Source organism: Agelaius phoeniceus, chromosome 2 (genome assembly GCF_051311805.1).
Source record: "Agelaius phoeniceus isolate bAgePho1 chromosome 2, bAgePho1.hap1, whole genome shotgun sequence".
Classification (NCBI taxonomy): Eukaryota; Metazoa; Chordata; class Aves; order Passeriformes; family Icteridae; genus Agelaius; species Agelaius phoeniceus.
In genome coordinates this window covers 79,015,094-79,040,046 of record NC_135266.1, presented here as the reverse complement: position 1 = coordinate 79,040,046, position 24,953 = coordinate 79,015,094, and the positions used below count along the sequence as shown (strand labels likewise).

General features: G+C 36.0%; 1 long non-coding RNA gene across 2 annotated transcripts; it reads right to left on the bottom strand.

The window, feature by feature from the left end:
• Positions 1-260: 260 nt before the first annotated feature.
• Positions 261-24,853, bottom strand: LOC143693371 (uncharacterized). 2 transcript variants are annotated; one of them, XR_013180977.1, is made up of 3 exons: positions 24,616-24,853; positions 1,140-1,206; positions 261-838 (listed from the first exon to the last, which is right to left on the bottom strand). It is a non-coding gene; the product is annotated as an uncharacterized LOC143693371 (long non-coding RNA). The 2 variants fall into 2 exon arrangements; XR_013180978.1 differs by lacking the exon at positions 24,616-24,853 and adding an exon at positions 4,295-4,375.
• Between the last annotated feature and the right edge of the window lie 100 nt (positions 24,854-24,953).

Here is a 24,953-nt window from a genome sequence, read left to right as displayed (position 1 = left end):
GAGCATGGCAATAACAGTTAGTGAAGGCTCCTCCAGGTAATACAGAGTAGGTGATGTGGGCTGGGACAGGGGGCAGGACGTGTGCCTCCGAAGCTGCGACCATAGCAGGAGGTGGCAAATGAAGGTGCCAGCCTAGGGGATCCGGAGTCCAGGCCAGCTGCTGGAGAGACAGTAGGATCTGGAGATGGACTGAGTGATCCTTTTGTGTGTGTGTGCATGCAAGGGTGTGTGTGCATGCAAGGGTGTGTGTGCATGCAAGGGTGTGTGTGCATGCAAGGGTGGCAGCTAAGGTGGGACTGTGGCCTTGAGGGTTTGTACATCCATATGCCAGCAACTGGAGAGACTGGGGGACAGCTCTTGGTCTGACTGACAGTCAGCATGACGGTCAGGCTTCTGCATTTGGAACCTCTGTAGCATCTATATACCACAGAATTAATTATTTTACCCAAACCAAGTGCTACATGTTATACTAAGGAGCCTAACTTGGTTCTGTATTCCCTGAAATGATTTTAGAGCATACAAGCATTTATTGACATATATAAAATACAGCCTTATTAAAATTAAGACTAGGTTTATGTGCCTCTTCTCTATCTGTCTGCATATATTTGCACAGACTGTAAACTTAAACTACAACCTACATTATTTAAAGAAAGGACTAACGTATAACAAGATTCTCCAGGGCATGGAAGCTAAGAAGTTTAGCAGTTTAGCTTGTAAATCTATTATAATATACAGATAAAATCCCAGAGTCATAATCCTTATTCTTCTTGGCCAAGGCCATTTTGCCAGCACCAGACCTTCTGTTCTCTCTCTTCTCTCTTCTTTTATTACTTTCTTCCTGAGGGATGTTAAGCAAAAATAAATGTTTAGGGAAAGAAAAAAAAAACAAAACACTTCCCCTCATCATCTCCCCCAAATCCTTCCTCAGTGTTTAAATAACCTTTAAAATTTTGCAATAGAAATTATTTTCCCATTGATAATAAGAAAATCATTGAATTCAGAAGACTTCTAATTTACTTCATAAAGTCAAATTCCTTGCAAATATTCATATTGTATGAAGATCAAATGTAGTCTAAAATTACATTTTTCACAGTTCAAGAAAATTTCCACTCAAAACACCCAAAAATCTAATGTCGTACCCTCAGTGCCATGTCTTAGAGATAAGCTATGTTTACTGCATGCCAGCACTCCTGTCCTTCAAAAGCTCTGTAGGAAGAAAAAGGAAGCACAATATTTAAGCACTTTGATGACATGTTTGGCATTTGATCTCTCAGCTAAGTAAGACTTTCATTACTTTCATGGGCTTTCTGAAAAATAGGATCCTGCCTTTTTTCCATGGGAGTCCACTGAAAAAGGTCTTATTGGTAAAAAATAATTTTTTCATGGCTTATAATGGTGGTGTGCATATTGGGAGAAATATTTATGTATAGAAGACCAACATAAACTTTAGGGAAAATAATATCCTTTCTAACATAAAGCAATAAAGAGCAAGAGAAATTCATTAGATGATTAAGCTGAGGAGGAACCAAAGCAACAGAAACCAGATGACAATCCTGGTCCCTCAGTCAGCTGCATACTTGGTACTGGGTCCCTTTTCTTGATTCAAAATTGGAAAAGCAACCAGCATGGAGCATTTAGCTTAGGTAGATCAAAAATGCCACTGCTTTAAAGTTATCTATTATTGATGTCTGTTATTTATTGATTTATTAGTCATTTATTGATGTCTGCTTTTCTTGTTTGTGTGTAGTTCATCACAAAGAATAATTTCAAATAGACATTCATAATTTGTTTGCAGAATCTCATTTTTCAGCTATGAATTTATTATTCTAGTGATTTTTTGGGACTGGTTTAACCCAAGCAGGCAATTAAGTACCATGCAGCTGTTCGCTCGCTGCATCTCCTCCACAGCAGAATAGGGAGGAGAATCAGGAGAAGAGTAAAATTCATGGATTGAGATAAGAACAGTTTAATGATTGACACAAAGCAAAATAAAACACACATGATGATGTTGATGAGGAGAAGGATGATGAAGATGATAATAATAATTACTAGTAAATGTAATAAAAAGGAGGGAGAGAAAGAGAGCTGAGAGAAACAAGTGATCACAATACAATTCTTAACACCAGTTCAGCCTGTCTCCAAGTCACGATTGACCCCTGCAAGGTAACTCCCCCCAGTTTATATACATATATATATATATATATATATGATGTTCTGTAGTGTGGAATACAACTTGACTACTTTGGGTCACCTGTCTCAGCCATGCTTTCAGAGCTTCTTAAGCAGTTCCTTACTGGCAGACCACAAGACACTGAAAAGTCCTTGACAGGAGAAGCATGACTAAGCAACCACCAAAACACCACTCAGTTATCAACATTATTCTCCTACTGAATCTAAAACACAGCAATGTACAGCTACTAAAAAGAAAATTAATTCTATCCCAGTTAAAACCAGGAGAGGGACTTAAAAGTTCTATTATTTTTCTTCTATGATTACTTTCATAACTTATCAACATCTTCACAGCATGTAGGCTATTTTTATAATTGGGAGCTATACTTTCCAAATAAATCAGCTTTTGTCTGTCATGTAATATCTAAAACATGCTGTTAATCAATACAATGTACACAGTGGCCAGCTTTACTAGTCATGTACTTCACTGTGATTAGTGAATGCTCTTAGCAACAGAGATCTGAAAACCAAAAGAGTATCTTAAAAAACCATGGAAACATCTGTAGGAGTTCTTGTCCAGACTTTTCCTGTTATTTTCAACATTTTAGTGAGAAGAAAAGAAACCATGAAGAAGAAGAAATTAAATAATAGGTTCTTTTAGGGATATTTTCTTTACATTTTCAGAGATAATTTGCTTATTGTTAAGTTAAAATTTAAGGCTAGATTCTGAAAATATCTTATTCTTTACTCTGTTTCACAGAAATCAAGGCATTGTTCAATAAAAATGAATTTATCACAAAGCCATGCTGGAGAAACCAATCCTTAGGCAAAATATGTTTTCATACAAACCATTCATTAAATGACTGTGAATAATGAAGGAACTAATAAAAATTGCTTTCTATTCACAGACAATTCAGTAACGGGCTGGATTTGACAAACTACTTGTTACAAATAATTCACACCAGCAATGAATATGATCTCTCCAGCTGTATGTCTGTTTGGGATTAATAGAGGTTCTTTCAGATCCATTTTTCTCCCTACATCATCTGTTTGTTTTGTTCTGTTTGTACAGTTTGCACAAAATTGCTCAGCTTGTGGTATATAGCCAGCAATTATCACCACTTAGCAGCTGTTAAAAAGGGTAATCGCCTGTTGTTATCCTCATTCAGGAACTAATTGCTCTCAATGCACCACTCATAAACCCACCATCTGATGTGAAGGGGGCTTTATTTCCCTCCTCAAGGATCAGTTCCTCTGGCTACTTGCACCTGCCGAGTGGAAGGACATAGAAGCATGAGTAAGGATTTCCTTTCATAGAAATTGGGTGGTTGGTGACCCCACAGGTTTCTAGGTTTGGTGGATGAGAGGAACTGCAGGTAAAATCACACACAGCACAGAGTGCCAGTGGGAATAGCAGTGGTTCTATTGCTGTCCTGGCTTGAACAGAGCAAACAGCAAAGCATAGCATCTTCTGTGATGGCACAGTATCTGAATGGATGGTTAAAGTTTTTTTGTTTCTTTTTCTGACTACTATCCTGAAGACATTTTTAAAGCAGATGAAACAGGTTTTCTTTTTTTCCCATTAAAACTGACTGTTCAAAACCAAAATTATGCTAATGGCAGAAAGAAATGGAATTAAATTAATTAATTATTAAATTATCAGAATTAAGTAATGTGATTTTGTAACAATATTTACATATGGAATACATTTTATATGCTCTTTTTGGTGAAGTAATCTGGAAACACCGGAAATCAATAATGTGAACATATTTCAAATATATGCACATCTTCTTATGGTCTGCAGCTATATATAGAAAAGAAATATGCCTCCTAATACAAATGAAATATGCTTTGTAATTAATGGGGAACTTACAAGGGCAGCAGTCGGAAACAGAAAATTTGGGTTTTATTGCCTGCACATATCTCTTTGCAGCATATTGAATGTGGTTCTAGAATAAGTAATGTGAAGTGAATCATAGTGTCTTGAGTGTACCTCAAATATCCTTCACGGCCCTTGTGCTGGTCACTTATGCTGAGTACTTTAGAAACACATATTGATTTCACGTTTCCTCTATTTTAAAAAGCTTATAGTTTTCTAATTAGAAAATGTAACAGTAACTTGTACCTCTTTAAGAGCTGGATAAGGACTCTAGGCCTCCCGTACTATTGAAAGACCGTTTTATCCATGCTCTTCAAGGGAATGTGCTAGCAGAAATAAAAAAAAAAGGTTACCCCAGTAAAAATCTCCCTGTACTTCCTCTGTAATAAATCATGCACTTGCCAGGTAATAATTACATTGGAAGGAAACAATTTTTGATAGTCTGCAAAGGGCTAAAGTACGATGCTGCTCAACTTTCCCTTCAAGATAATTTAAATTACTTAGTTAAAGGTGCAGGTAAATATCTGGACCAGAGGGCTGAGGTTTATTGAGTCTGGTATGAGCTAACATCAAAAGCAAAGCAGAAGATTTTTGTTTACACTGATAATTGCTTTTCTTTATTGCCTTTCTGTTAATCTGACACAGTTTATGAATGCTGTTTGTGTATACATGTAGTAAGGTCAAGCAACAATTCCAGTGTGGGATCTCAGCACATCGTTCCCGATGTCCAGAGATGCCAGGAGAACCCTTGGGGGTCTCGAAAACCCTGGAATGTTGCCAAGAGTGCTTGGTGGCTTGATTTTGATCCATCCACAGAAGTAACAAGAGTCTGAGGACAAGAGAATCACTTTAGAGTACAAGGTGTAAAAGAGACACATTTAGAGGGTGAGATATAGACTTTAAGGTTTTTGGTACAGGGGGGTTATGGAGACAAGATGGAGGGATCAGGGCGTGTCTTGTCCTTCTTCTTTCTTCTTCTTGTCCTCCATCTCCTGTGATGATGTTGGCACTTGGGGATTGGTTTCTAGTGAAGGTGCACTTGCTAACATGGGCGAAAAGCATTGGGAAATAAAGGTAAATATTGTATACGTAGGTTTTAGTATAAAAAGACATGACCGCCCCGTGGGTGGTCAGAGAGTGCCTGTGACTGCCTGCAGATCAGACCTCTGTTGGGCAGACAGAAAAATTTTGTAGATAAGAAATAATAAACAACCTGAAGACCGAAAGCTGAAGAGTCCAGACTCGTCCTTTGCATCGCGCCCACCAAAGAACCACTCTACCCGTGTCGGGGCAGAGACAGACAGCCGGACCCGACATTCCAGGAGCTATAACCTTTGCATATAATTCATATTACCAAAGAAACATACAAAAACAAAAAGCCAAAACCCAACAAGTCCCAAACAAGAGAAAAGAATGTGAAGCAGCCCAAGTGGCTTGCAAGCTGAAATTCACAAATACTGAATGAAATTTAAATGTATCTGTTACAAGTCAATCTCTTTCACTGTATGAATTTATACTATGACTATAGGTTTGCTTCTGTTAAAATGTTCTGCATCAGTAGGAGAGAAATACAGAAGTTTAGCATGAATTCACTGTTTTGACTGTGAAAATGATGTGTCCAAGCATAATGCTTCTTTCTGTAATCCTAGTTCCCAGATATTACAAATCCATGCTGGGTCCTTTTGACTTCATACAACAAAGAGAAAGAATTACAGCTTTAATAATAACCAGCCTGCTGATCAAGAGACCTATACTGCTTTCAACACCTCGTACTCAAAAAAAAAGTCTGAAACCTGGGGTTTGTCCCATATTATGTGTGCATACATCAGAATTAGGTACGCATATAAACACATGAGATGGTGATTTCCAGAAGGAAACATCTCAATGAATCTGCCTTGATCATTTGTTTACAGATGACTCACACCCACTATTACTGTTGCCTAATACTACCTATTAATTTGATTTTTAGAATAATCATCCAGAAAAGAGAGTGGGATTTGAAAGTTTTTCCCTGTAGAAGAAGGCTCAGATTTACAACTTTATCTGTCAGCAAAGGCTGGGACCAGGTGAGTAGTTTGATGAGAGTTCTTCAGGGTTCACAGAACACCTGAAGAACTCCCTTGGTCTAGAAATTTCACACAACACATTCACATCCTCATCATTCTTCCCTGGCTCCTTCCAGCGAGGTTCAGCCTGCTGTCTCTCCATGTTTCTCTGACTTCTTCAGAAACATAGTCCAGCAGATAAACTCTCTCAGAGGTATCAACATAATATTATCCAGTTGGATGAAAACAACAACATTCCAACTTTTCCAGGAGCTGTTACAACCAAAATATAAAGAGCAGCTTTCCTGAAGCTGTTATTCATCACAGAAGAATCTATTGCTCCAGTCAAATTCCTGATATTCCTATAGCTCTGGGTATTATAAACAATCTCAAAGGGAAACATGCCAAAGATTTTCCACTTAATAGACTGCCTGAAACCCCATGAACTTTCAAAGAGAAAAAATCCAGTAATCAGCTGAGTTTTGGATAGAATAAAAAATTGGGAAAAAGAAAAGGCAACAATCATAGATCAATTTTCTCATCTGATTTTGGTTTTTTAAAGGGACCTCTTTTATTTTTGTGATCATTTTATGAAACTTTCAGATGTTTTACAGCACTGTTTGTGACATATAAAGGCAAGAGACCACTTTCCAAAACTCTGTTTCACTCAACATCATAAGTCTATTTCATTAAGAGCATTGAAATTCAAGCAGTTACCAGCAATTTGCACCCAAATGTTAGTTTTATGTCTTTAATTGTCATTGGTCCTTCTTCCAAAGCACATCAAAGTTCAGCCTACTAGAGCAGGATCAGTATCCAGTAGACTCGCAGTAATGTGGACTTTCAACTTCTCTTAATGGCAAGGTAAAAATAAAACAAGATACTGTCTAAATAATGTGTCTGGCAATGACAAACATAACAAAAGGGGCCAAAGACAAAGTAAAAATAACTTCAGTGAAATGCCATGTTTGTCTATGGGGGATGACTACTGGAGAGAAATAAATGACTAACTGAGAAATTAACTTTTCTATAAGAAACTTTAAGGTTTGGAAAAATTATCTTTTTTTGGCTTATTGCTAAATCAAGAGTTTGTTAGAGATATAATTCAATTTTTCTCTAGACTAGTCACTGAATAGGAAATATTTCAATACATCTTTATTTTCTTTTCCAAAATTTCATAGGCACGACATATATAGAAAAAATGATGTTTCAGTTCAAATATTAAAAAGGTCATTAAACCCATGCTACCTGCTAGTGTAGTACATTAAGCTTTGATTGTTGTTCTTAATCACGCTCTGTAGAAAAATAGAAATATATAAATCTAATTATCAACAGTTGAAATGTGTCCTATAGAGATATATCTGCCTTGCATTACAAAAGCTTCTTTTGGCATACGATGTGTAATGGAGACAATTATTCTGTGGTAAATATTGGCATTTCAGCTGATCACTAAACCCACCATGTTATTAAAGTTTAAATCCTCTACATCTTTTATATCATGAGAAAAAGCTGCAGGGAATTTCCATATGGAGGGTGCCTGTGAGACATGAGACATGGATTTTTCTCTGCAACACCTTGTAGGAAGCAGTCCTGGACCAGATTGTGGTTGAGGCTCATTAATATTCTCTGCTGCTGAAGAGCAAGGGCTGCTGGCATTTTAGCAGAAATCATGTCAGCCACTTGACACTGTTCTGGCCTCGAGATGCATAAATCGGTTACTGCTGTCTTATTTCCATAGCAAATGAGCAGATGTAGTATGGGATGGTTGGGGTATGCTTTCACTTGCTTTCAGCTGCCAGGCCTGCTAGCTCCAGAAACTTCTGTTGTCTAGCTACCTTTTCTTATTCTGGCACTTCCCTTGCAGTCATGTTGGTAATTGTGTAAACAGATTGGAAAAAGCAAGTTGTTACCCTGCATCTGTTTACTGATCTCCTTAATTCCCCAGTTCTTAGAATTTCTGTAAGATCTGAATGCAATACACTGTAGAAGTTCTTGTCATCGTGAAAGGTGTCTGGAACCAAGATACCAAGCTGCAGTTTTAAAACATCTGTTTAAAGTTCCAAAATGTGCTTTAGACAATAGAGAAAGAGCTGTTTTTCTGAAAAAGATGAGATCTTTGCTTTAATGAAGAAAGATTTGCAGGATACCTCCAAATCCTAAAGCACTTATTTTTTGTTCAATAAAAACAAATGTGGCCCAAGAAATTTGTAATAGCTCTGCACAAGTCTCTGAAGCAAGGTCTGTAGAAAGCCATTGAAAGTATTTTTGTTGCTCAGCTATAGAAATATATGCAGTGCCTCTTACCACTCTCATTGCACAAAAAACATTATAGAATTATTAGTTTTTATTATTTTCCCATGAAGGATTTCTTCCTTTATTCTCCTGGCTTGTCTTGCATCCCGTCCACACCTTACACTCCCCAAATCTAGGAGATGTTGGAAAGGTGCGGAGAAGGAATTAAATTCTTTTCTGCATAGAGCACAATTAGAGCATGTAATTTATTGCCACAAGATGTTATGAAGGCTTAAATAGAACTGAGTTAAAAAAGGGACTGGACCTGTGCACAAAGAATAGGTCTTTAGTGGCTGCTAAACATGATGCTAAGGATGTAACCTCTGGCTTGGAAAAGCCACTGAACAGTAATTATGGAAATTTGGGAGCTCTATGAGGAACAGAACTGCTTTATGTAAGCCTTATTCTATTCAGGGCTTTTTATTGGTTTGGTTTGCTTTGGTTTTTTTTTTCCTCTTGGACTCTTCAGTAGGAATAAATATTATTTCTTTATGACTCTATATAGCAGCTCTCATTCTGCTTCAGGTATTTCCTGTGCTAGATACAACCTAGTTAATTTATAGCTGCAAGATCAAACTCTGAGTTAAAGAATGGAAAAAATAAAGGAATGCAATGGTGTCAGTATATTCTTTGCAGTAAATTTTTGTTAAGCATGTTAGTAATTTTATCAGTCCATTCTTTTTGAAGTCCTTTGTGCATTAATCCAGTTGTTAAGCTAATACAGAAAGAAATAAATTTTGATTCTCTAATTATTATTTTCTGGTCAAAAACCTTTTAACTGCTGATACTTGGTTTTGTGGTACTGAAATGAAATGCAATAGGAATCTAGCAGAGAACTCCTGAACACACAAATTTGTTTGATTTGGGTTTTATTACTCCAATAGGATTGGGTATTTTCCTAACTAATTTTCTTTAAAAGGTAGGAAAGAAAGCACCTATTTTGAGATATTTTGTGCTGGCATTTACTTTATATTACTTTTCATTTAGGGTCTGAATAAGCTTTAAAAAATATTAATGTTGCTTTGCAAATATAAAAATATTAATAAAACAACTGTTTGGTGGTGACTTACACACAAGATAACTTTGTAATTAATTGCAAGCAAGAGAACATGATATCAAATCACATCCCTATCACAGACATCCTCTTTGAAATCCAGTTCTGTGCATTAATAACTGTTAAATTTAAATGCTTAATATGTTCAGATATATTTTAAGGATTAAGTGGCAGCTTTTTATTTTTTCCCCTGATTTTAACCCAGTAGAATGAGATTCCTCCCACACACATGTGCTTGTAGTGGTGTATGCAGATGCACCTTATAAAATACTTCTGTAGACTCTGAAATGGGACAGAAGGTCCACCAAACACTTACACAGAGGTAGCCTAAAGAGTCTGATGTTTTAACCATTGACTAATCTGAGTGGTGAGATATCTGGATTTTTCAAAAAAAGTACTAAGTAGCCATCAGCTTTCTCTTCATCTCTACTAGTCAGATCACCCTCTTCATAAAGGACCATCCCAATGCTTCCTTTAGATCTCACTTGCTATTAATGCGCTTTGAAAACTCTTCTTGTATGACACAACAATGGCCAAGTTCACTCAAATAGAGCTTTGATCTTTTGCATCTTCTTCCTGCATCAACAAAACAGAGCTCTTCTTTTTGGAAAGCTTGACCTTGTTTCCAGAGTTGATGCAATTTTTTTTCCTCTTGATCTCAACAGGGAATTTCATATTCAGTTAAGCTGGTCTTCTACCCTGCTTGCCTGACTTATGACACAGTGGAATTGTTGCTCTTGTTGGTTTATAATGTGGCTCTCAAATACTTACCAGCACTCTTGAAATCCTAAGCCTTCAGAAGCAGATTCCTGGAGTACTCTGCTAAATAGCTTCTTGAACAGCTTAGGGTTTGCTCTCCTAAAGTCTAGGCTAACAACTCTGCTGTCCTTTTTTTTCTTATTAGGAGCAGCAAACTGCAACAGATTGCCAATAGACATCAGGAGTCTCTCACTGGAGACATTCTGCATAGTCTAGGCACATTCTCTGCCATATGTTCTAGGATGATCCTGCTTGAGCAGGGAGGTTGGACTGTGGTCCCTTTCCACCTCATCGATTCTGTGATTTCACTGAAAATTGTAAATTTTACCATTTCATGATCACTGTGGCCAAGGCAGTCACCTACCATCACACCTCCCATGACAGTTTCAGATTCACTACAATTAGTACAATATAAGTTCAGATGGAATATCCTTTGGGGAAAAAGTCTCTGGAACACTAATCATCAGGGCCCATCATAAATCACTATTCTTAGCATGGCTACTTCTTACACAGGGCCAGTTCCTTGTTTTTCTACCAGGATCCCATGCTGTATCAACATCCATATCTCTATCTATAGCACTAGAAGTTTCTCTCTGATGGATTCTTGTTTAAAAACAGTACTGTGTTTATACCACAAGTGATCAGTGTAAATAGCTTTCTTATATTATTTCTTGCAAAATTACATAACCTAAAATTATGGTTATTCCAAGTTAGAAATGTAGTTCTGGGTGTAAATCAACCTTGCAATTTGACACAGAGAAACCAAACTAGCCTGAAGAGTGCAAGTGCTCTACTGTGGTAGGTGAGAGCTCAATAAAGGTCAGTATACCCTGTAGAGAGATGGCGTTTCAAGTGTTGACTAACTTGCTAGGCTTGCTTTGGTCTTTTTATAACCTTCAGGTGCATTTTTCTTTACTCAGTATGCATAGAGCTTTGCAGGAAAAAAAAGAAAAAATATGTCTTCTGCCCTATTATTCAGCATTAATGCTTTCTATCTCATATACTACCTATATTCATAGACAAAAATCCTTTAAATGCTGCCCATTCTATATTCTCAAACACAGTGGAAACAGACAGGCATGGAAATTCAGCATCAGTAAATGGCTTGCCTGTTCAGGGTCAGAACACTTTTTTATTGTGTTTTTTCTGAATGACCTGAATGGAGTACAGAGCTCAAAAGACCACTATATACTGCCAATATAGAAGAGAACTAGAAAATAAATATTTTCCAGCATTGTCAGTCAGTGTCTTCCCTGGTTCTTCCTAGGCTATGAAGTGGAAAAGAAGTAAGGTGAAATCACCTGTCTCTACATTTTTCTTCATTACTCTTTGATGTTTTTCAGGAAAAAACTGAGGTCTGTAGTCACTGCAATGCATTGTTCACTGTATTTGTAGAATGGATTCAGGGTGTAGCCACTTTTAAGTAATTTGTGAAAATGTTTTCCCTTCAAAATATTTCTCTGAGATTTCAAAGGACGATTTATTTTTTCTGAAGGAGTACTCACAAGGTCTAACTTCAGTGTTTAAGTACAGTAACTTCTGAGTCCTGCTGTCAAAGGAAAGAAACGAGTTCCACTTGCATGCAGCTGAGTTAGTTTCTAGCTTTAGCTCACCCTAGGAGAAGCCTTTTTCTCCACTGACTGAAGAGGGAAACTGAAGCAACTCATCTGTTAACATAGGGCTCTGATGGATGAGTGGTGAAAGCCTGCCTTAGAATGGTACACTCACCTCTCTATCTTGCTCTCACTTGATGGACTCTGGACCTGCTCATTAATCAATTTCTGAACCTCTCAGCTTCTTACAGTAAGATATCACTGATACCACCTTTCCTCAGGACATCCTGCTATAAACTACAGCAGCTGATTGACAGCTTAACTCAGATCAGTGGCCAGCCTCCATCCGTGTTCTGCCCTTGCTGCAGGGACATCTGAAATGGACATTAATCAAATCTTGCCTAACAAGAGTTTATGGTGCAATTTTCAGAGGGAAAAAACCTAACTGAATTTAGCCTGCAATCAGGAGCTGGTTGACAAAGAACTCAGAAATCTCAGCAGTAATTAGTTAGAGTGGCCAGGACAGAGTAGCGGCTTCATTGGTCGTCTCAAGAAACAACCTTCTTGGTTGCCAAGAAAACTTTTAGCTACCTAAGATAGACATCTAACATCAGAGAGTGCAAATAGCTTCTTTAACATCTCTCTAATAACTTACTTTCTGAGATTGCATGCACATGTACTGTCAGTTCCTGTCATGATGTACACTTGTTCTACAGGAGCAACACTGAGCTCTTTGATCTCTTATGCAGAGGTTATGAAAGAGTTATGAGACAACCATGACAAGTCATAGAATGGCTAAAGGACTACAAATTTTTGAAACCTTGTGCTTTATATGCTTTCATTTGGTACTTTTAAACCAAACATTCAATATCACAAACATATATTTGCATGCCTGATAAATAATTTGCAAGTTTCCAATTTTAAATTTAATTAAGTAAGCTAGGAAATGTGGTGAATTCCAGTAAATAACATTTTAATTTCAGTGGGTTTTTTTAATATCACCCAAAAACTCACAATGGGGAAAATCAAAGTTTTGCACCTGATGACCTAGCCTCAGAATCAAACTTCAAAGCTTCATTATCTTTTTCTGAGGCTAAAATTATTTTTTTGGGTAGTTTTTTTATATTAAAATGATTATAAACTAAAATACGAATAGGCAAAAATCTCATAAACATTATTTTGACCTAAGATAATTTTGTAGTATCTATACATGAAGAGGAGGTTTAAAATGGAGTGCTTATGAACAAATGATTATGAGCTGTTAATTTTAAGGGCAGGAATGTGAAATTGCCATTTTGATTTAATATTTTAAGAATGTGTTTTAAATGGATTCCATTAAGCCTTGTGCTCAGTCATCACTGAGCTGTACCACTTGTGCAGCTTGTTCTGTTTCTGTGAAATATTAAAGCAATTTGAAGACCCATTGTGCTGTGATTGATACTGATGTACATACATATGCTCATCTTGTAATGGTGGAATCACAGACTGGGCTATATTGAATAGAGAATTTAGAGGTAACAGCTTGTTTATTGGTCTGATACCAGGAATCGGTACTGTGATGAAGAGTCTATCAAAATATATGCCAACTTTAAAAAAAGGCAAAAAGAGGGCCAATGTTTCAGAGAAGTGATGAGATTCATCTCACTTATTCACTTCTCTCAAGAGCTAGGTTAGTCATTGATCCATCTTTTCTATGCCCTAGCCATCCAACATAATTTGTGTGAGCTGCTCATAGATGATGCCTGTTTCTTTTTTTTTTACTGTGGAAATAATCTAGATAACTGGATAAATTTGAAGATTTTTTTTTCCTTTTTTGGTGGTTACAGCCAAATGATCTAAATCCCACATTTCATGTTACATTTGATCTGAGAAATATTTGCTCTATTTAACTGTACCTCAGTCATTTACAAGTCATTTTTGACACAATAAAAGCTACTTGAAAAAAAAAACCAGAAAGAAAAGTAGAAGAAAGCTATTATCTATCTGTCTTTCCTCAGTATGATGGGGTAAGTTTGAGTTTTTGCATTTTTTTATTTGGTGTTTCAGCTTCCTGAATTTCTGAATTATTTAATTTAGCGTTGCTTACTTCACACTATTTCACTATTTAGCTATATGTCAATGCTTCAGAAAAAATGCATATTGAAAGTCTTGTGTACCTGAAGAAAGGATACTAACCAAATACTTTAATTCTATTGTTTTAATTTTAACTAGACCAAAGTGTGAAATGACAAAATTAACACCTCTTTCTGAAATGACATATTCAAGCTGTCATTTCTTTATCATAGCAGAAGGTGCTATGGCCTCATTTAGGCTCCCACTGCTGGATCCAGGCTTACTCAAAAATGCTGAACTTTCTCAGTGAGCTGTCAACAGTTTGCCTTAACATCTGGGCAGTATTCAGAAAACCATATTTGCTGTCAGTAAAACCTCTAGAAAATCAAGGGAAAAAAGGAAGAAAATGTTGAATGCTCCTAAAAATATTTTGTTTCAGGCATTGAGGGAGTCCTATGATGAAAATGGTCAGTTTTATGTTCATCTTATTGTCAGGAGACATAATGACATATATTATCTACCATGGGTCAGTAGGAAGGTGGGAAACACCTTTAATACCTTTTCTCTCAAGTTCTCCAGTAGACTGTGCCTCTATAAGTCAAATCAAATATAATTGTCTAAAGGAGAGTTAAAGTACTCAAGTCCATATGCAAGAAAACTGGTAATGAAATGGCCAGGAAAAAAAAATCAGGTAGAAATTGAATGTAAATTACTTATCACTGGTGAAGAACAGCCTACTGAACAGCTTCCTTCTGAACAGCTTTATAATGGAGCTTCATAAATGTGTATAGAGAATTATGTAATGTAACTCTGTCACTATCCTAGATGTGGTGTTTGCCTCAGTGCTTGTGTCATAAACATTTGAAGGTGTAGATTTGGGTCTAGTTCTAGAAGGAATGTAGTAACATGTGGGTTTGGATTTCTGCTGGTTGGAGTTTTTTTTCCATGTGAGTGCGTTTTTCTTTTTTTTTTTGGTTTTGGTTTTGTTTTGTTTTTTACAATTGAACTCAATGATCTTAAAAGTCTTTTCCAAACTCAGTGATTCTTTGATTGTAAACCACTTCAGGAAAGGAGGTAATGGCTGTTGCCTACTCTACCTTTACACTCAAAGAGGGGTGGATGTGCTGCTGGGTGAAGGGTCTGGGCATCCAGGGGCTTGGGGACCTGAGGGGCCTCCCAGCATTAAAAATCTTGGCTCTCAGGCTGCCACATCTGACCAGCTTTGTACCATCCATCAACAACAGTCAAAGGATAGTCTGCCTCTCCAGGGTTTATTGATTTGTTCTTTGTCCTTGCAGTGGTAAAATTTAACTGCCTACACTACTAAGAAATCCTGAACTAGCTGTTCTTATATTAGCATTGAAAATGTTCTTTAAAAATTCTTTGTGAATCATTCATTATACTAGACTAAAATAAATTATTGCCTTCCTTATTCTGTTTTTTGAGTGAATTATATAATGTAATTGATTACTTAAGATGTATTTATATACTGGTTCTGGATGTGGTGGAGTTAACTTTCCTCATAGCAGCCCATAATAATAAACAAAAAATTACAAATGAACTGGTTTTATCTCAGCTCCTGAGCTTTTCCATCATAGTTTCTTCCTGTGTCCCATTGAGAAGAGGGAGTGAGAAAGTCACTGGGTGGGGGTGTGACAGCCAGCCTAGGTCAACCTCCCTGGCTCTAGAGTTTAACAACTTCAGGAAACTTTCAAGTGACTTACAGCTGTTCCATGTGTCCTATACATTAAAAACTTGATGCACATCTCTCTTTCCTGCCTGCTCTTATTTTAAATCTGTGTGAAAATTATATAATTTACTTTTCTGGATCATGCCCACAAAAAAACTTACAGGTCATTATGAAAATTTTATAATTACAGAAAGCCTGTTCTCCATGATTGCTGATAAAAGCACTGTTGAATGTCCATTCAGTAATTCAGAAACCATCAATAAAAATAGACATTTACAACAGAAAGAAGATAGATAAGCAGAGGTAACATTTAGCTATTACATTTCAGAAGACCAAGAGAGTCTACCGTCTACGTCTTTATGAGGTTTCCTTCAATAGTTTATAGTAAAAATGAAGACTGATTTTCCTTTAGATTCTTTACTCACATTTTATAATTATTTTTATTGGATTTATAGTTATATATTTGATGACTTGTTTTATTTATGTTGCAAAAGATAATCATAATTCTGTGTTATAACACTTATAAATCAGTTTTAAATTAATAGAATGAAATTGTAAAGATATATGTCTACTTAAATGTTTTTCAGTATTAAAAAAACTTGCTTAAAATCCACAGAATCTCATAGGTACATCTAAAAAGGAATTGGGAGCCTGAGGAAAAAACTGGGAGACTGAAAATTTCTATTTATCTGGAGGCATCCAAAATACACAGAGACTCCAATTGACCCCTGGTGTCCAATTAAGAAGTGATTCAGTTTTCAAATTAGTCCTTGGGCACTCAGGTAACTCAGGAAGACAGAAAATTTCACTTTTACACATAGTACAGTAGGTTAAGAGTAGCTCCTTACAGGTCACAATCAACTCTAGCAGAGCTATTGCGTATGTTGGGCAGTTCATAATTATGCTTTAGTTAAAACTCTGTTATTTTCTTTCTTTGACTAGATAGCAATAACATTTTTATGGTCTTTATGGTAGGTGCAAAGCAGATAAGAGCAATAATTTCACATTACAGAGAAATGCTGCTTAAGTGGAGGAAATATTACCTTTAATTCATCTCTGGACTTCCACTCCACAGACTGCAGTTGTCTTTGGAAGTCAAGCAGTCAAAGTCTGACCTTCACTCACACTGATAAAATTAACCCTTTCACTTTTAGTCTGCTGATGGCAGGCGTTAAGAAAAAACATTTACATTGCAAGTCTGAGTCCCCTTGTATTTTCCAGGGTATTTCATGTGAAAGGCTTTCAACCCTACCTGTGCTGTTGCTGCAACAAGTAGCAACCTGTAAAGCTTCAGAGAACCTTGCGAAACCTTGTCTCTTTTCTTCCTCTGGCTCCTGACTAAGAGATGGACCTCAGCCACTGCGCTGTACCACAGGCTGCTGAAAGCCTCAGATGCAAATTTATCCTCATAAAGACCTTAAGTTGGGCACTACACTGGCCACTGGCAGCTAGAAAGGAGGCCTTTCCAGGAACAGGTCACACCTCAACATTTCATTCCAGCTTCCTGTGTCCAGCAGGAGAGTGGGGGTCTTTTTAAAGTATTTAATCCGCTACCTATTTTCAATTGAACTGCAATCAGAAATGCAGACACATGCTATTGTCCTTCTGACAGATCACCTCTTAATTTTCCAACTCTTCAGTTTGTCAGAGAAGACTACCATCAGGAGTGAGGGGAAATGGCCAGCTAGGACCTTGCTGCCATTTGCGTTAACAGGTCAAAATTTTGGAACAGGTTCTCTTACAATGTTAGGCTGGAAAATAAGATAGGAGGTAAACCCAAAGATTTTTAATATTGCTTGTCATAGTTAACCACATGTGCCATCTGCTAACACACATTTTCAGTTGTTGCAATTCATGTAATTATGGTTAATTTGTTGTATAAATTATTAATGTAGTAATCAATGGGCAATACTAAAAACAACTATTAACTCTTGTTTTTATATTAAATCATCTACACAATTATAAATGTTTTCTGGGATTTACAATAACATGAAAATTTATTAATTTTTGATTTTTTTCTAGTTAATAATTACTGTGTTGTTATTTGGGAGGAATTTGAGATTTTTCAGGCCACGTTTTAGTTCATACTTTCATGTTATTTGCTTTATTTTATTACTTGAGAATAAGATATCTGGTGATCTGAACTGGTTTCATACTGGATCAAAAAATGGTTTAACAGCCAAAACAAAAAGTCTTCAGAAAAAAAAAACCCAAAACAGATAATTTATTTTTTTAAATGCATATGTGATACAAAATTCAATTGAAATCAGATAACAAATTGTGGTTTTCTTCTAGAAACAGATGACCAGACTTAGAGCTGCTTTGAAAATATATGCATATATGTAAGCCAAATGTGATCCAATTTCAGCAATAAAATGTATTTTTCATCTGAGACTGTTGTGGAGTCCAGTATGAAGCATAATCTGGACTCCCAAAAATAACCAATATCCTCCTTTAGTCATAGCTTGGAGCAAAAGGATCAGCCTGTGTTTCAGAGCACTGTGCTATGGTTCTGTTGGATTTTGTCACTTGACTCCTACTGACACCAGTGGGATTTGCAAGGTTGGGATTTGAAAGGTGAGGATGTCTGACAATACTTTTTCTTTATCTCAAAATAAAAACAGGTCTTCCTGGTTCTCTTTACAGCATTGTAGAACATTACATAAAGAAGGATGCACATGGCAATTACGCTAATCTCCTTCTTCCTTCAAACACCTTTTTTGAATCACTTAGACAATGTGATCTTGCAGCAAAGTGATATTGCTTTTCTTATTTTCAGAATTGTCCAAATGTCCTTTGAGAAGAATTAGAAACCACAAGAAAATAAAATTACAACCATGTTTTGTTGTATCTACACGGTAAATATGAAGACATTTTCATCTAAATGTCATGACTGACCTTCACTAAGAAAATGTTGTGCTTAAGATGGCAACAATTTATTTTATTCTAGTGTCTGAAAACAGAAAATGTATAGAAGAACAGAATTTCAAGCTTTCAGTTTAATAAAGAGAAAAAAAGTTTTTACCCAGTAGCAATTTAAAGTATAAGAAAAATAGAGCAATGCATTTGCAGAGAGGATACTTCCTGGGTCTGGGACCAGCAATTTCAAGGACAGGTTTGAGTTGAATATCAAAATTGTATATACTAGCATGGATTCAGACTGTTAAAAAATGAATATTGAGTTGTTAGTAAGCTTTTATGAATTTATTAGATTGTGCAGCTTGATACTATTTCCTCACATGCTCATAGAAAAAGGTGTGAATAGAAGTTTTACTACAGTGCTGACAATTTGTAGCAGATTTTGTGATAAAAATATCATCTCATTTACTAAGTACAAGTAGGATCTTAGAGATGATATTCATTAGCTCCTCTGCAATATTCAGGCCAGCCTGCTTAGTTCCCAATATATGCACATATCTTCCTGGCATTCAACAAAGATAGAAATTGTAATAGCAAGTTATGTCAGCAATTCCACATGCAGAATAAATCTAGAAGTTTATTCTTCTAATTGTTTTCCAATTCCAACATTCAACTCTAAACCTAAGTGACTAAAATTACCTTTTCATGCTGTATGTCTGTTTCTAGCTTTCAGCCAAGTATCTCTGATTCACAATACTATAGATTTAAATGGGGGTCTCCATCCAAAAGAAAGAATCTTTATTTACTCCACCAGATGTAGGCAATAAAGTGTGCATCAAACTAGTGTAAACACAGAGGCTACTTCCTTAGAATTTCTTTCATTTAATGCATTGTGTGGGAAGTTATATATTTCTACAATCCACTATCTGTGGTATTTCATAACCATTTTCACTCAAATTTGATACAGTTCGCACCACAAGGGAACATGACAGTATTTAAAATGGACCATTTTACAAAGCACTTGTTTCCACAAGAATTCCTGCAATGGGGCTTTCATTCTTCCATGGCTGTCATCTCTAATGATTTTATTATAGCTTCTGTGGATATTTGGTGCTATTCCTTGAAAGTTTTAGATCTTGAAATATATCATTATATATGACTTTTTACTTTCTTTTTAAAAGTTGAGCCTTAAGTATTCCAAATTTACAAGAGCAGTGAAGTGCATGGTGGTTGGATGATCAAATCCCTGATACTTCCCTGGGACAGTGGGTTCCCAAGTGCCACTTCACAGTCTTTTCTTCCTTCTCCTTGTTTTTTATATACCACTTTTAATACCCCTTTCTAAAGCCATTGAGAACAAGGCAAAATCTCATGGAAGTAGTGGAGATGGATAAAGCTGATGATATGTCAGATTCAAGCGATACCTCAGAAGGAAGAGCAATGAGAAACTATACAATGATCATTTCAAAATAAGTTGGAATGTGTGCTGATATTAGGAGTCTGACAGATCTAAGTCTGAACAAGAGGACAGCTTTAGCCAACACAGGATTTTGATAGGCTTTTAATGAAAATAATTTTGACAACTTTGTACCATTAAGTCAATCATGATAGAACTGATAGAGACAAAACGCTATTTTTTTTTAAAGTATTTTTCTGTAAAAGAACCCTTCATGAAATTGGAGCATCTGTCAGTAGATGCTGGCAATTAATTTACCAACCCTTTCCGGTCTTTCATCTTTAAAACTTAACATCTGGAACTTTTATATTATTCAGTCATTCAATATATTTATACATAATGTGAAACCTAGTGGTTGTTTAGTGGCAGAAGACAGAGAAGTGAGGAGAGTTGAAAAAGTGGCCCTTTGCCCTAAAATAGAGATACATTGAGGAAATCTAGACATTTCCCAGGCTTCCGAATTTGTTTTATAATCTGACTAGAAATACAGAAAACAATTTTGTGCTTCACTGCAAATGACTAGAATAGTAAGAATTTGTGGACAAGCCAGAGTTAAGCAGAGAATCTAAAAGGAATATTAAGCAAGATTACTTTATGTCATGATCATTTCAACTTCCCTGTTCATGCTGAATACCATCAGACAGCTCTGTCTGTTCTCTGCAATTTTCAAGGGGTTACGTATAAAATTTCTTGGGAGAGCTTGCCATAGCACAAGTACTTATTTATAGGAAAAAAAGCAATGCATTTTTATCTGAAACTGGAATTTGCAATGCCTTACATCGCATTTATGAAACATTGTACTGAGTGCTTGTGAATGGTGCTATTATTTCTTGCAAATGCATGAAATATTTTTTTTTTGAAGGCTAATATTGGAAAGTTTTATTATTATTTATGATTAGTTAAAGAATGAACATCCTTAAACTGATTCTGTCTAAGTATCTGACAGGTAATACTAACAAAAAAAATTGAAACTGTCAGTATAAAAATCATTGTATAAATTTCTTTCTTTTGAGAGTAGCTTGGACAAACAATAAACATAATTTTCCTGAAACTGAGCCTGGTCTTTTGTGAAATAAATAGATTCATTGTAACAGAATGATATAGCAACTTAAATTTTACTTCAGAAATATATGAATCCTGTAGGTCTGAACTTATCTGGGTCTTCAAGTCCCACGGGATATGAGGGTAGAAAACACTCCTTATTTCTAACAGTATAAAAACTAGGGATCATGAAAAGACATCATCACTGAGCAGGTTGAAGCAAGCGAACAAGAAATATATTTTTACCTGAACACATACTCTCTGGAAACTCTGCCAAGCAGCATTCCAGGTGTCAAAAGTGCAAATCAGTTCAAAAAGCAATTTGACAAAGTTGTGGAAGAGATACACATTGAGACTTTAGCAAACAAAAATATCTCTGGCTCTAGAAATCCCTAGACAGTCTGCTGAAAGCTGGGAGGACAGAGTGGAAAAAACAAAGGATAAGCCTGTATCTTAAAGGCTTGCCTGGTTGTCACAGGCTCTGTCCTTTCAGCTGTCACCTCCTATTGTCAAAGACCATACAGCAAACAGACCCTTGGTCTGGCTCAGTGTGCTCTTCCTATTGTCTTGTATATTATGCAGCCCCCCAGAACCAACTGAGTCTCCTATTCACTCATTTGATCTAGACATGCAGATTTGTTGACACCGATATGTTTCATTTCCACAGTGGAGCTGATGAGTGGATTCTTGACTCATACAGATAGATGTGGGGGCTCTAAACTATTACCAAGTTAGTGAACCATTTGTTATCATTTGCTTATAAGTACAACAAACAAACAGCTGAGCTAAGAGGGAAGCTATACTTAAAACTTGACTTTTCTTTTGCCATCTCACACACTGAGAATCTTAAGGCTTCTGTCATTACTCTCAGCAGAGAAATAATTTATAAATTACCATTAAATGACTGGTAGGCTCAGACTTGGGAGTGCACTAAAAAGACAGAAGATTTAAAGAAGATATGTACACTGAATGAAAGCTCTATTTACAGCTTTTCCTTTAGATGGGGGTATACCTTCTGACATGTCCTCTAGCTATTGAGACCTTTTTCCATAAATAAGACAGGCTGCCAGGGTATTCCAATGCTCTACACTGCAGCAAGTTATTTGTGTCTTTCTGAATCTACATGCTCCATTACTTCTTGTGCATGTACTTAAACTTGCTCCAAGGAAAATTTCATCCCCAGTTTCTCTTGCAGTATCGCAATGAATTTAGGGAGCAGGAATTGATATTTAATAAGTAAATTTGTAAAATTAACTAACTTAGTCAATTTCTTGCAAGAATTAGTCTTTAATTTTCCTTACAGAAACTGCACATTAAATGACGCTTTATTATCTCCTTAAATACACCACTGAAAATTCTGTATGTTAAGAAACAGTTTATATTTATCATTAGTTAATATGGCATGTGGGCCTTAATTTTTAAGTAGTTGAATATAATTGTTGTTTTTATGTAAATGGTAATTTGCAAAATCAAAGGTTGTAATTAACTGATGTGCAGATACCTAGTATTCTTGCAGATTTAAAGCAAGAATCAGAAAACACAAGAGTCCAATGAAAGTAGAATTTCCCATTTTGTCTGGGAAATCTTTCAATTAAAAATACTATTTTGTCAAACATGAGTTTAAAATATTTTCTGTGGAGATTTTTGCTGGGTCTGGCTGGGATGGAATTTACTTCCCTCATAGCAGCCCACCCTGTGGGAAAGGGGACCAAATAGAGCTGCTGAATGAAAGTTTAGCTTTTGGCAAAGTTAATCCAATACAATGTGACTCAGTTTTATTTCCATCAGTTAACTGATAGCTGCTCTCCTTTTTCTCTAATTCACCAATAGTGATTAGCTGGAAAAAAACTGATTTCTTTTTCTCACTCTCTATCAATGTTCTTTTTATCTACTACTTCATGGCTTTATTCAAATCCTATTAATTCTGTAGATCTTTGCCTTCTGATACTACTTTAGCTGCTGCTCTATACAGTATGAACAAAAGAAGCAAAGTCTATGATACACACCTTTCAATGTCATACAAAAATGAGATTTATGTTGGGAAAACAAATAGAAAACCCTAGAATAGCTATAACATATTGAGAAATATAATGAGAACAGCATGCCATGGCAAATTTTCAATACTTTAAAATAATGTTTTTTGAAGTCCATGCTTTGTGTCTACTCACTTCCTTCTGCTTTGCTCTCTTTTTAACAGTAAATACAATAGATTGAAGAATATCCACAATTCAGTTTTTTTACTTAATTTTTTTAAGCTTGTTCAGATTTGAAATGAGTCGTAGTTTTTTCTTTCCATTGCTTTAAGCTAGCTCTTCAAACTATAAATAAACATGTTCTAAAAAGAATAACTGAGTATCAAGTTTATCAGATGATTTTTCTTATTTCCCATGAATAAACAGAATTTGATATCAAGGAGTATTCGTTTTCCTGATAAATGTAAAAAAACCCTCAAAATCCAAAGCAAAACAAAAACCAACAAACAAAAAACACAAAACAAACAAACAAACACAAAAATACAAACAACCCCCCTTCCCCACCAAACCCCAAACTGTTATAAAAAGACTCAGTGAAAACATGAACAGTCTCTTGGGAAATAAAAAGACATCTGGAAAAATCTCTTTATGACATTTAAACTCAGTGAAAATTACAGCATAGATGACACACTTGGTCCTGTTAATTAGATATGGCTCATTTTTGGAGGTTTGGTTCTGTGCCCTAAAGTCGTTTCTTCCTCACTGCTAAGGGGAGCCCAGGACACAGAGCTCAGATATAAATACATGCCCTGGGGAGAGGGAGCCTGCTGCACACCCTGTATAAATACATTACCTTTGCAAATGCACCAGCATCTCATTGTTTTAATGGTGAAAAAATGCTAACTCTAAATTCATTTATTGCTTGTTTATATTCATTAATTCTAAGATGGTGTTCTCCCCGGGCACGATCTGGTGAAGAACTCTGATACTGTATATTAAGGAAGTCTTGTCTGTATCATTTGAGAATTTCATAGTTCCTTGTGGAGTTTTTTTCCCTCTAACATTATAACATCAAAATACACCTATGCCAGGGATCCAGAATGGTGACTTTGTTTCATTTTTTACTTCCAAACTAAGTTTGGACAAAGCAGATTATGTTTTATTGCTGTAATTGCTTAGGATTGGACTTGCTTTAATTATTTGAAAAAACTATGTAAGTTTGGTTTCTGACAACAGGTTAAGCAGAGATTGAACTAAAACAATACTTGCAACTGTCAGTAGGAACTCATCTACTCAATATGACATTTTATTTATTTAAAAATATTGCAAAATAAATATTTCTAGTTCTCAACCTTTCAAACTAGGTGAGCTAAATTTTTGACTACTAATCACAAGTCATTTATCATTATTATTCTAATAACATTCTGCTTATTGTTGCCTGTGGAAGAGGGGTAGAGATAGTGATTCCAAAGCATTCCTCAGTTAACTTTTTTCTTATATAATTCTACATTATAATAATTACATTGTAGATTTTTCATGCTCCAAAATAAAAACTGAAGTTTTATATCTTGAGTTTTTGAATTATTTAAAAATAAATAAAACATGAGTTAAAAGGTTCTGACAATGAGATCGGAGAGATAATGTTGCAGAGTCATATTAAAAACACTATAATAAAAGATATATTGTGATTACTTGACAAGCAAGATTTTCATGTTTTAACAGGGGACATTATGGTTCTGTCTTCCAGGCTCTGTATGAAAGTAGACCAGTGCCAAAATACACACAAAGCTTACCCAAGATAGCACTTTAGTGGAATCCTCAGGGAGTTTCATGGTTCATTTTTCGATTGAGATGAGGTCTGAGAGAAGGCAGGCTGAGTACAGGCAGCTGGAGCAGAAAGAAACAGCTAATCTACAGCTCAGAAGAGGAGGTGCAAGGACCAAGATCCAGAAAGAACAAACAAAATAAGGCAATAGCAGAGGAAGGAACTTGGATAAGAAAGGCAGAAGCAGAGGACTACAGAGACAAAGTAAAGGCAAGAGAGCCTGGTGGCAGCAGCAGTAGCACCAAGCCTTAATTTCTGCCAGGCATCCTTAATCACCACGTTTCAACAACAAATACCTTGTTGAAA